We start from the raw sequence: 12,154 nt of genomic DNA on the forward strand, positions 1-12,154 counted from the left end.
AAAAAAAAAAAAAAAACCCAAAAAACCAAACACAAAGCTTGTCTACTTTGAAAATATGGATATATCTTTTCAAGTCACATTATTTTTAGTAAGTCTAATAGGTTTACTTTAACAGCAATTCATTATTTTATTAAAATAATTAAACAAAACAATTATTAATAATTATTCATTTTAATAATAATAAAATAATATAAAATAAAATAAAAATATTTTCTAAGTACTCATATAGTCTGATATATGAATTTTATAATTCTTGCTTATAAGTAGACCTTTATCAGAAAAAATTTATCAGAATTGCAGCAAAGTATTTTTGAAATAAAGTATATGAAGCAATGACATTTTGCTCCATCATCAGTAAAATGATCATAAAGGATAAAGCAGTTTATTAGGAATTGAAAACTATGTAGAATTTGTAAAAAGAAGAGGGATAGCATCACATACTAAAAAAGAAGAGGGATAGCATCACATACTAAAAAGTCTGACACAAAACTACAGAAAAGTTTGGAACTTTTTGAGATACCAAAAAGATTTGTGAGGATAAAATCTGATAAAGAAGCAGAATTATGAGAGATAAAGCGAGGCCACTAATTTGTTTGGTAATCCTTTCCTTTATTCTAAAAATCATAAATTAGTTCTAGGTGCCAAGTAGTTTGGTAGGAATTAAGAATGAACAATCAAGCCACCTGGTCCTGGACTTTTCTTTGTTAGAAAGTTGTGGTATTTATTTTATGATTATAATTTACTTCTGATTAAAATACCTTACTAGTTAGGAGTTGGTTTAGGTTTTCTCTTTCTTCATGAAATAGAAATTACATATTGTCTGTTTTTAGGAATTTGTCCATTTCTTCTGGGTTATCCTTATCCAATTTGTTGGTGTGTAATTACTTATAGCAGTGCCTTATGGTACTTGTTATTTCTGTGGCATGAGTTGTAATGTCTCCTCTTTCATTTCTGATTTTGTTTCTTTGAGTCTTCTCTTTTTTTCTTAGTCTAGACAACAGCACTGTATTGTACATTTAAAAATGTGTTAAGGAGTTCAACTCATGTTAAATGTTCTTGCCACAATTAATACAATTTTAAATGAAACATACAAATTTAAAAAGGAAGGAAGCATAGGTGAACCTAGCAACTAATCAAATCTGTATTTGTAGCAGTGATAAAATGATCAAAATAATGACTGCAGACAAAAGTTGCAAAGGATGAATTAACTAGACTTAGTGATTGATTGAGGCAGTGGCTAGAGGTGCCATATGCTTGGTGTACACAAGGAACATCAGGAAGACTAGGTTGCTTGGAGCCAAGAAAGCAAAGCAAGGGCAGTGGGAGATGATATCAAAGAGGGTCATTTACAGAACTTATAAGTTATTAAAAAGTTATATTATATTAAGTATGTAATATATTATTTTCATTTCTAAAGTAATGTTTTTTTAATAAATTAATAATATAATATTATTTTCATTTCTAGATTATAATAATATGGTATCTACATAGACCTCAACTATGTTATTTCATTAAATAAAGTGCAGCTGCACCTTTAAATTCATGGAAGCTGTAAAGTTTAGTATTTAAAACTATTAACTCGGGGCGGGCGCGGTGGCTCAAGCCTGTAATCCCAGCACTTTGGGAGGCCGAGACGGGCGAATCACGAGGTCAGGAGATCGAGACCATCCTGGCTAACATGGTGAAACCCCGTCTCTACTAAAAAATACAAAAAACTAGCTGGGCGTGGTGGCGGGCGCCTGTAGTCCCGGCTACTCTGGAGGCTGAGGCAGGAGAATGGCGTAAACCCGGGAGGCGGAGCTTGCAGTGAGCTGAGATCTGGCCATTGCACTCCAGCCTGGGCGGCAGAGTGAGACTCTGTCTCAAAAAAAAAAAAAACTATTAACTCATTAGGTGAAAAATATGTATAGGGTACCATTGGCTGACAATAAATGCTAAGGCAGTAATTGGACTAATTTAAACACCATACAAGTGCAATGTTTATTTAAAAGATAAACAAAAAGAAAACCAACTGAGAAAATATACAAAATATCTACATAATCGTTATATTTAATTCATGTTGTCACAAATGGCAGAATTTGTCTTTTTTGGCTGAATACTGTTCCATTGGGTATGTATGGCATGTTTTATTTATCCATTCATTCACTGATGGATGCTTAGATTGATTTCATGTATTGGCTATTGTAATAATGCTGCCATTAACATGGGAATGCAGATATCTCTGAAATACTGATTTTATTTCCTTTGGATGTGTATCTAGAAGTGGGACTGCTGGATCTTATGAGAGTTTAATCTCCAGTTTTTTACGGAATCTCCATATAATCTTTTTTTGTAATGGCTGTACTGATTTACCTTTCCACCATAGTGTGCAAGGCTTCTCCACAAATTTTCTCCACAAATTTTCCAACGCTTTATTTTTCATAGTTTTGAGAGTAGCTCCTCTAACAGATGTGAGGTGATAGCACATTGTGGTTTAAATTTCCCTCATGATTAGTGCTGTAGATTATTTTTTATATTACCTGTTGAACACTTGTATGTATTCTATTAAGAAATGTCTATTGAGATGCTTTGCTCATTTTTAATTGAGTTATTTGTTTTCTCACTATTGAGTTGTTTGCATACATTATATGTTTTGGATACTAACCCCTTATTGAATGTATGGTTTGAAATTATTTTCTCCTAGTCCAGTGAAATTATTTTATATGAATCCAAAGGTTTTGTCTTTACTCTGCTCATCATTTCCTTTGCTGTGAAGAAGCATTTTAGTCTGATACAATCCCATTTGTCTATTTTGCAATTATTGCCTGAACTTTTGGGGTGAAAATCAAAATATTCACTGCCCAAACTAATGTCATGGAGCTTTCCCTTATGTTTTCTTCTAGTAATTTTATAATTTAAGATCTTATGTTCAAGTCTTTACTTAGTTTGAAATTTTTTGAATGTAAGGTATTGGTGAAAGGTCCATTTGTCTGCATGTGTATATCAAGTTTTCCCAACACCGTTTATTGAAGAGACTATTCTTTCTCCATTGTGTGTTCCATTGTGTGTTCTTGGCATCTTTGGTGAAAATCATTTGACGGTGTATGCATGTTTGAATTTCAGCCCCTTGTTCTGTTCCCTGGGTCACCGTATCCTGCTTTTATACCAGTACCATACTATCTTGATTTCTGTAGCCTTATCACATACTTTAAATTGAATTAGTGTGATGCTGCCAGGTTTGCTCTTTTGCTCAAAATTCTTTAGCTATTCATGGTCTTTCGTACTTCCATATTAATTTTATCTTTTTTTCTATTCCTATAAAAAATATAATTGGAATTTTGATAGAAATTAAACTGAATCTGTAAATCACTTTGAATAGTATGGAAAATTTAAAATTATTTTTTTCAATACATGAATATGGGATATCTTTCCATTGATTTGTGTCTTATTCAATTACTTTTACTAATGTTTTATCATTTTCTTTGATGATGTTTTATCTTCTTTTTCAGTTTGTTCTTATTTTATTTTTGTAGCTATTGCAGATGGGATTGATTTTTGACTATTTCTTTGTGATAGATCACTTTTAATGTATAGCTGCTGGGTATTTTTGCATCTGTATTCACCAGGGATATTGGACTGCAATTTTCTTTTCTTTTTGGTGTATTTGACTAACTTTGGTCTCAAGGTAATGCTGGTGTTGCAAATGCATTGAAAGTGTTACTTTCATTTAGATTTTTTGGAAGTTTCTGAGGATTTGTATCGGTTCCTGAAATATTTGGTAGAATACAGCAGTGAAGCTGTAAGGTTCTAGGCTTTTCTTTGATGGAATAATTGTTACCGATTCAATTTCCTTAGCCGTTATTCAGTCTTACTGAATAATTTGTTCAAATGTTCTATTTCTTCATGATTCATTCTTCACAAGTTTTATGTTTTCAAAATGTATCAATATTTTAGGTTCTCCAGTTTGTTGGCATATAATTGTTTACAGTAGTCTCTCATGATCCTTTGTATGTCTGTAATATCACTTTTAATGTCTTATCTTTCATGATTTATTTAAATCTTCTCTTGTTTTTTTCTTAGCTAGTCTAGAGATTTATCTTTTCAAAAAATAACTCTTAGATTTATTGATATTTTGTATTGTTTTCCTAGTTTCTATTTTATTTATTTCTTCACTTCTTTATTATTTTCCTCCTTATACCAATGTTGGGCTGAGTTTGTTCTTTTTTCTGTAATTCTGTGATGTGTAACAATAGGTTGTTTGAGCTCTTTCTTCTTTTTTGGTGGTGCTTTTTATTGCAATTAACTTCCCTCTTACAACTCCTTTCATTGTATGCCATACATTTTTTTCTATGCTGTGTTTCTATTTTCATTTGTAGGAAGATATTTTTAAGGCTTCTTTTGATGTTTTCTTTGTTCCATTGCTTGTTCAGGAGCATGTTGTTTAATTTTCACGTATTTGTGAATTTTTCTCCCATCATTGATTTTTAATTTTATACCGTTTTTATCAGAAAAGATACTTGGTATGATTAAAGTTTTCTTAAATGTGTTAAGACTTATTTTGTCACGTAACGTATGATCTATCCTGGAGATGTCCAGTGTGCTTGAGAAGAATTCCATTTGAATGGAATGCTCTGTATATTTTTGTTAAATTTATTTAGTCTAAAGGGTAGTTCGGTGTTTCCTTATTGATTTTCTGATTAGATGTTCTGGTTGATTGTTTAAAGTAGGATATTGGAACTTCCCAATATAACTGTGTTGCAGTCTATCTCTTCCTTTAGATCTATGAATATTTGCTCTACATATTTATGTGCTTTAATATAGTTTCAGACAATATTATTTGGGGCATGTGTGAAAGTGCATATTTCTGAATGTGTTTTAATATGGAAAGATATATTAGAATCTATCTTTTTCACTGTGACTTTCTTTTTGTCTCTGGATTATTTTTACAAACTAAATATTCCTTTGTCTCTAAGGGCTTACAGTATGATCTATGATATTCAGTACCCTGGAGAGCACCACAATATTTCATTGCCCTGTGGGGTAACATAAAGGAGAATAGAGAAATATAATGAAAAATAATGTATAACAAATCTAATACTATCTGTGCTTCACTTGATTCTATAACTACAGAAATATGGGAGTTCAATTTATAAACTGCAAATGCAGTTTAATAAATTGTCCTTTTACCTTATAATTTGCCATATTGGTTGATTTCAGTCTCTTTAGTTGCATTTAATCTCTTTGCAAATATCCATCTTTTCAGTTTAAATGTCTTTTGCCTGGGGAATCCAAGTAATGATTATAAATTTTTTTTTTTTTTTCATAAAAGAGGTGATAGAAAAGCTCTCGTTACACATTAAACTCTTCAGTTTTGACTCAGTCATACTGTAGGGAAAACTGTGGGGAGCAAATCTGAGTTTATCCAAAGGAAAAGTGATTTTTTTTTGTCTGAAATTTTCTTACAATGATAAAATTTATATGATTATAGAAAGTGTTCTTCTGTCCTTTTGAAGTTGGCAGCATTTCAAGTTCATATTAAAAAACAAGGCCTTCAGAAAAAAGGAAGATTTTACGTGGTGAAAACTCACACAACATGAAAACATTAAATTGGTTCAAGGCTGTAAATCTGTGAATCTGTAACTCTAAAATAGCACTGTTAAGTTACCACTTGTGGAAACTGTTTGAATAGTACTAAAGAGTCAATACACTATTAGTTGTTTTGATGACAACGTATTTAGAAATATGTAAAATATTCAAGTCCTCATCAACGACTTCCTAATGAAGCATCTATAAAAAGCCATGTGTATTAGTAATAAATGATGATCAGTGAGAATATGATACTCATGAATTACTTGGCAAAGAAGCACAGAAAAGAGCTATAGACTGGTCTGAGCAGAAACTATGGAAGGAGAGATTTCTGTTTTTATGGCCCATTTTGAAGCTTCTACAGTGGGTTTAAACATTCTCTTGGCATGGAACTATTTTAGGAAGATTTGAAAGTGTAATGGTTTATTATATTTATCCAAAGTGGATTCAAGACCATTTATAAAAAATTGTCTTGTTGTCTTTTGAGCTATTTCCAAAGGGATGCAGTTTTTAAAAGACTAAGCAGGTTGGAGTTGTAAATGAAGTGCTTGATGAAAGATCATTATTAACCTTGCCTTTGAAATTGATGGAGAAGTGATGTGATGTTTGAGCCCTAATTACTGAGCTAATAATTCACTTTTAATCTAAATCAGATACTTAATATTTTGTATAATTATGATCACTGAGGTTATTTTCATTGAACTGCTACCATTCCGCTCTTTCCTACACTAAATTTCTGAGCCCAAGATCTTCTGTGGATCTTAATTTAAGAAACAGGTTTTACAGGCTGGGTGCAATGGCACACACCTGTAATCCCAGCACTTTCGGAGGTCGAGGCGGGTAGATCACGAGGTCAGGATTTCAAGACCAGCCTGGCCAAGATGGTGAAACCCCATCTGTACTAAAAATACCAAAAATGGCCGAGATGGTGAAACCCCATCTGTACTAAAAATACAAAAAAATTAGCTGGGTGTGGTGGCATGTGCCTGTTATCCCAGCTAATCAGGAGGCTGAAGCAGAGAATTGCTTAAACCTGGAGGGGTGGAGGTTGCAGTGAGCCGAGACTGTTGCTGCGCTCCAGCCTGGGTGACAGAATGAGACTCCATCTCAAAAAAAAAAAAAAAAAACAAAAAAAAAAACAGGTTTTACAGTGTCTGCTTCTGTTGATTTCGTTCTTTCCTGTTTACCTGCTTAGTACTCAATGTCTTTCTAGTTTGTATATTGTGCTATGGTTATCCCCAAGTTGCTGGAATATTGAATATTGACCTTCAATGGCAGCCTGTCAATGGATTCCTGTTGTTCATAAATAAGACTTATAACCCTCAATGCCATTCTGCCTAGACTTCAGACTATGGGCTTCAGCATGCATCCCTGAATGTTGTTTCCTGCCTAGATGTTGGTATCTGTTGTTAAATCATCGCAGGCCTCAGAGGTTCCTCTCTCTGATGGTGATAAGAAAAATGATGCAACCTTCAGACTAATTAATATTCTTTGTTTGGTTTCCAGCTAGGTTCAGTCAACTGCCTCTTGTAGTTAATAAAGCTCTCCTCATTGCCTCTCATGCCTCATTTTAGTACCTATTTTAGCTGAGGTAACCTGCAGTATCTAGTTGCCTAACCTTGACACTTAAAAAAAAAGAATCCAGTAATATAATGCGATGCTTTAGAGAGATGTAAAATCACTTGATTTTAAAAGTATCTAGAGATTAATGAATAAATAAATTGATAATTGAATGTCATATTATTGCCGTAAAATATTTAATGAAAACATGTGAAGTCTCATTAAATACATTTAACATTTCACAGTTCTCATATTTGCAGATATACAAATATGATTTTACTGATTTAAAAAGAGCAGAGAACAATTCTTTGACAGGTTCTTAGCTTAGCTTTCCAAAACTAAACTTCATGCACAAAAGACCACATCCATACAGACACACACATTTCTATGTTCATACTCAAAGTAATAAATTTCTCTCTATATAGACATATATACACTTTTATATACATACACAAATATATCCTCTCATTAAATCTCTGGAAATAAAATTATTTCTATCATATTAGATATAAAATACTGATTTTAGGTAACATTTGGTGTTCATGAGGAATAACCAAAATAAAGTGACCTATAAAAGTTCCCTAATATTAAGAGAAAATTTACATGCATTAATTTATTGTTTCTTTCAACAATATATTTAAATAAATTCGTGGAGATCATCATGACATTCTGCTGTACAAATGGGATACTGACAAAGATTATCAATTGTATTAATCCCAGGAGATAACTTTCTGTACAAAGGTTTAGTGTGAGGGGTAGAGACCAGTCTTCCTTCTCCTCAAGTCCTCCACAAGACACCACTGCTGCAGCTAACACTACTGTCATGGTGAAGACATGGAAGTCCTTCTAGAAACTCCACTTCACATTCTTAGGAGGTATCTATATCTGTTTGGCCTTTCAAACTGTTCAATCTATAGCCCTATGTGTGTCAGCCCACCAGGTAGAGGTTAGCCCTACTATAATCTCTATAGGAATGAATAAACCTAAGGACATTTTGCCAGGCCTACCTTCGTACTAACAGATTTCAGCAGCAGGTCTCCCTGAGTTATATTTCTACCTATGGTATAGCTTAGAAATATATACATGTATATAAACGCCCACACAAATGCATATAAGAAAAGTTACCTCTTCAGCCTTGAAATAGTGTATTTGTGAAAGTAAACTTCTTGGTAAATGGAATAAATGAACTTTAATATATAGGATCTGTACGTTCAGGAGATACTATAAAATGACTTAAAATCAGCATTTAATGTGTTATTTGAAAAATATTTTTCCAGATTTATTGTTTATAAATAACCTAAGAAGAACGTGTTTATGATGAGCATTGGTTTCCTTTTGTTGCTATAATGCATACTCACAAATTTAGTAACATACATCAATAAAAAATTTATTATCTTAAAGTGCTGGAAGTCAGAAGTCCAAAATTACTGAGCTAACTTCAAGAAGCCGGCAGGACTGTTTGCTTCTGGAGGTGCTGAAGAGACAGTATGTCTCCAAGCTTTTTCAGCTTCTAGTGGCATCTGTAGTCTTTGGTTTGTCATCCCTCCATGAACAAGCATCACTTCAATCTTGGCTTCAGTTATCACGTCACCTTCCCCACTGATTCCTCATGTGCCCCTCTTAAAAGTACCATTGTGATGCTTAGGACCAATGTTGATAATTCACAAAAACCTTCCAATCTTGAGATCCTTAACTTAGTCATACATGTAAACTTCCTTTTGCCACAGAAGGTAACATTCACAGGTTTTGGTAATTAAGACATGGATATATTTGAAGATATTATTCTGCTTACCACTTGGTGGCCACATAATGTATATAATTATAAAACACATGAAAATCAAATTTTTGTAAATGTATGAATTTATTTCTAGACCTTTTCTCTTATTTCATTGATTGATGTATCTGCTTATACATAATTTGTACACTTCTGTGTAAATTACATTTATGTATCAATGTACATTTCTGTATAAATTATGCATACATATACATTTATTTATACAACCATTATGTAAGTAATTATAATTTACATGAAATGACAGAATTAAACTGAACATAACTAAAAATAAAATAATTTCAGTATAAATCCATATGCTATTAATATCTGAGGAAACAAAGATGTAATTTTTAGATTATCAATGTTAACCTAGTAAAATCTTAAAAGTGTGATTCTGTCTTACATCAAAATGTTAAAAATGAGAAATAATGGTATAATATTGATAATTTATCTAAATGATACTAGCATCAGGTAATTACTTCCTGATTATTATACATATTAATATTACTTAAAAGCAGACTCATGTACACATTGTCTAAATGTAAGCTATGCAATAAACCTATTAGATATTTTCAAGTGATTAAACTAAGGTTTCAAAACTTTGAAAATATAATAATACAAATAATTATGAATCTAATGCTAGAATTTACATCCCTTTGTTGCCAGTACGACATCTGATGTGAGATAGTCCCACAACCCTTGATACTAAACTTAGCAACTAGAACTTCGATATATAGCTTCTTATAAGATAATTTTGAAAAAATGGGACTAGAAGGAGAATGAGATGACGATAAGGTAAATCTCAACAGCTTTATTGAAAATCAATTTTCTGTAAATTTGTGGATTTATGTATGAACTCTAGATCCTGGTCCATTTGTTGATGCATATGCTTTCATGCCAATACCATGCTGTTTTGACTACTGTAATTTTGTAGTTGATTTTGGTATCAGGTAGTATCATGCCTCAAGCTTTGTTCTATAGCTCAAAATTGACTTGGCTATTTGGGGTCTTTAATGGTTCCAAGCAAATTTAATCATTGTTTTTCCCATTTTTGTGAAAAATGACAATGGAATATTGATAGGGATTGCATTGAATCTATAGATTGTTTTGGGTAGTTTGAACAATTTTACAATATTAATTCTTCCAATCCATGAACACAAGATACCTTTCTACTTACATGTTTCTTTAATTTCTTTCATTATTGTTTTGTAGTTTTTAGTATACAGATTCTCCACTTCCTTGATTAAATTTGACCCTGAATATATTATTTATTTTTTATTTGGGAATGCTTTCTTAATTATTTTTTCCAATAATTTGTGATTGTGTATAGAACTGCTACTGATTTTTATATGCTGATTTTATATACTATCACTTTAGTGCCTTTGTTTATAAATTCTAAATACCGTTTATAAGTTCTAAATACCTTTGACCCAGTGATCCCATTACTGGGTATATACTCAAAGGATTATAAATCTTGCTGCTATAAAGACACATGCACACGTATGTTTATTGCGACACTATTCACAATAGCAAAGACATGCAACCAACCCAAATGCCCATCAATGATAGACTAGATTAAGAAAATGTGGCACATATACAACATGAAATACTATGCAACCATAAAAAAGGATGAGTTCATGTCCTTTGTAGGGACATGGATGAAGCTGGAAACCATCATTCTGAGCAAACTATCGCAAGGACAGAAAACCAGACACTGCGTATTCTCACTCATAGGTGGGAATTGAACAATGAGAACACTTGGACACAGGGCGGGGAACATCATACACTGGGGCCTGTTGTTAGGTAGGGGGAGGGGGGAGGGATAGCCTTAAGAGAAATACCTAATGTAAACAACAAGTTAGCGGGTGCAGCACACCAACATGGCACATGTATACATATGTAACAAACCTGCATGTTGTGCATATATACCCTAGAACTTAAAGTATAATAATGAAATAAATAAATAAAATAAAATGTCAAAAAAATGGTTTTTTTGGTTGAGTACTTAGAGTTTTTATGCTAGATTGTCAAAGAAAAAAAAAAACAGAAAAAAACTCACTTTTCCCTCTTTCTCTTAGGATGCCTTTCATTTCTTTCTCTTGCTCAATTGTTCTAAGATTTTCAGCACTATGTTGAAAACAAGTAGTGAGAATGGGCAACCATGTTTTTTCCTGATCTTAGAGAAAACTCTTTCAGCTTTTCACATTTGAAGATGATGTTAACTCTGGGCTTTTCATATATGGACTTTATTGTGCTTTCATACATTCATTCTATACATAATCCGTTGAGAGTTTTTATCATGAAAAGATATTGTCAATTGATTTTTCTGCATCTATTGATATGATCATACTAATTGTCAATAAAAGTGCCAAAAATATTCAATGGAGAAAGGACAAGCATAAAAAATGGTGTTTGGAAACTATATATACACAGGTAGGAGAATTAATTGGATCTTTATCCCATATCATATCCAAAAAATAAACTCAAAATCAATTAAAGACAAATATAAGACGTGAAATTATAAAACTTCCAGAATAAAACAAATGGAGAAAGCTTCACAATATTGGTCTGGGAAACGATACTTTGGATTTGACTCAAGAAGCTCATGAGAGAAATGCAAAAATAGACAAATGTGAATACATCAAATTAAAAGCTTCCAAACAGCAAAAGAAACAATCAGCAGACTAAAGACACAACTCATAGAGTGGGAGAAAATATTTGTAAGCCACACATTCAACAAAAAGTTATTATCCAAAATATATAAGGAATACAAGCAACTCAATATCAAAAAATAACATATAAACTAATTAAAACATGGACAAATTTTAAAAGACATAGAAACTGCCAAGTTCATGAAAAAAATGCTTGATATCACTAAGCATTAGGGAAATACAAATTAAAGCCACAATGAAATATAATCACACAGGTGTGTATGATTACCATGGCTTTTATAAAAAAGATAAAGGATAAAGAGTTTCAGTGAAGATGTGGAAAAAAGGAAACCCTTGTACATTGTTATTAGCCATTACAAAATACCTGCATGGAATTATACTGTGTCTAGACCAGCAGTTTTTAAAATGAAATAGAAACTAATAAAATTGAAAAAAAAGAAGAAATAAAGGTAAAAATAATTTTGTGAATATACATACACACGCATCCGTACTGTATAGAAATGTACAAACTACTGTTCATTGTGGATTGCATTCAAAAGTGTAAATCCCATTGACCTAAATGATACCGTTAAAGCTTTTTACC

The sequence above is a fragment of the Mandrillus leucophaeus genome, unplaced genomic scaffold, assembly GCF_000951045.1.
Source record: "Mandrillus leucophaeus isolate KB7577 unplaced genomic scaffold, Mleu.le_1.0 Scaffold33, whole genome shotgun sequence".
Classification (NCBI taxonomy): domain Eukaryota; kingdom Metazoa; phylum Chordata; class Mammalia; order Primates; family Cercopithecidae; genus Mandrillus; species Mandrillus leucophaeus.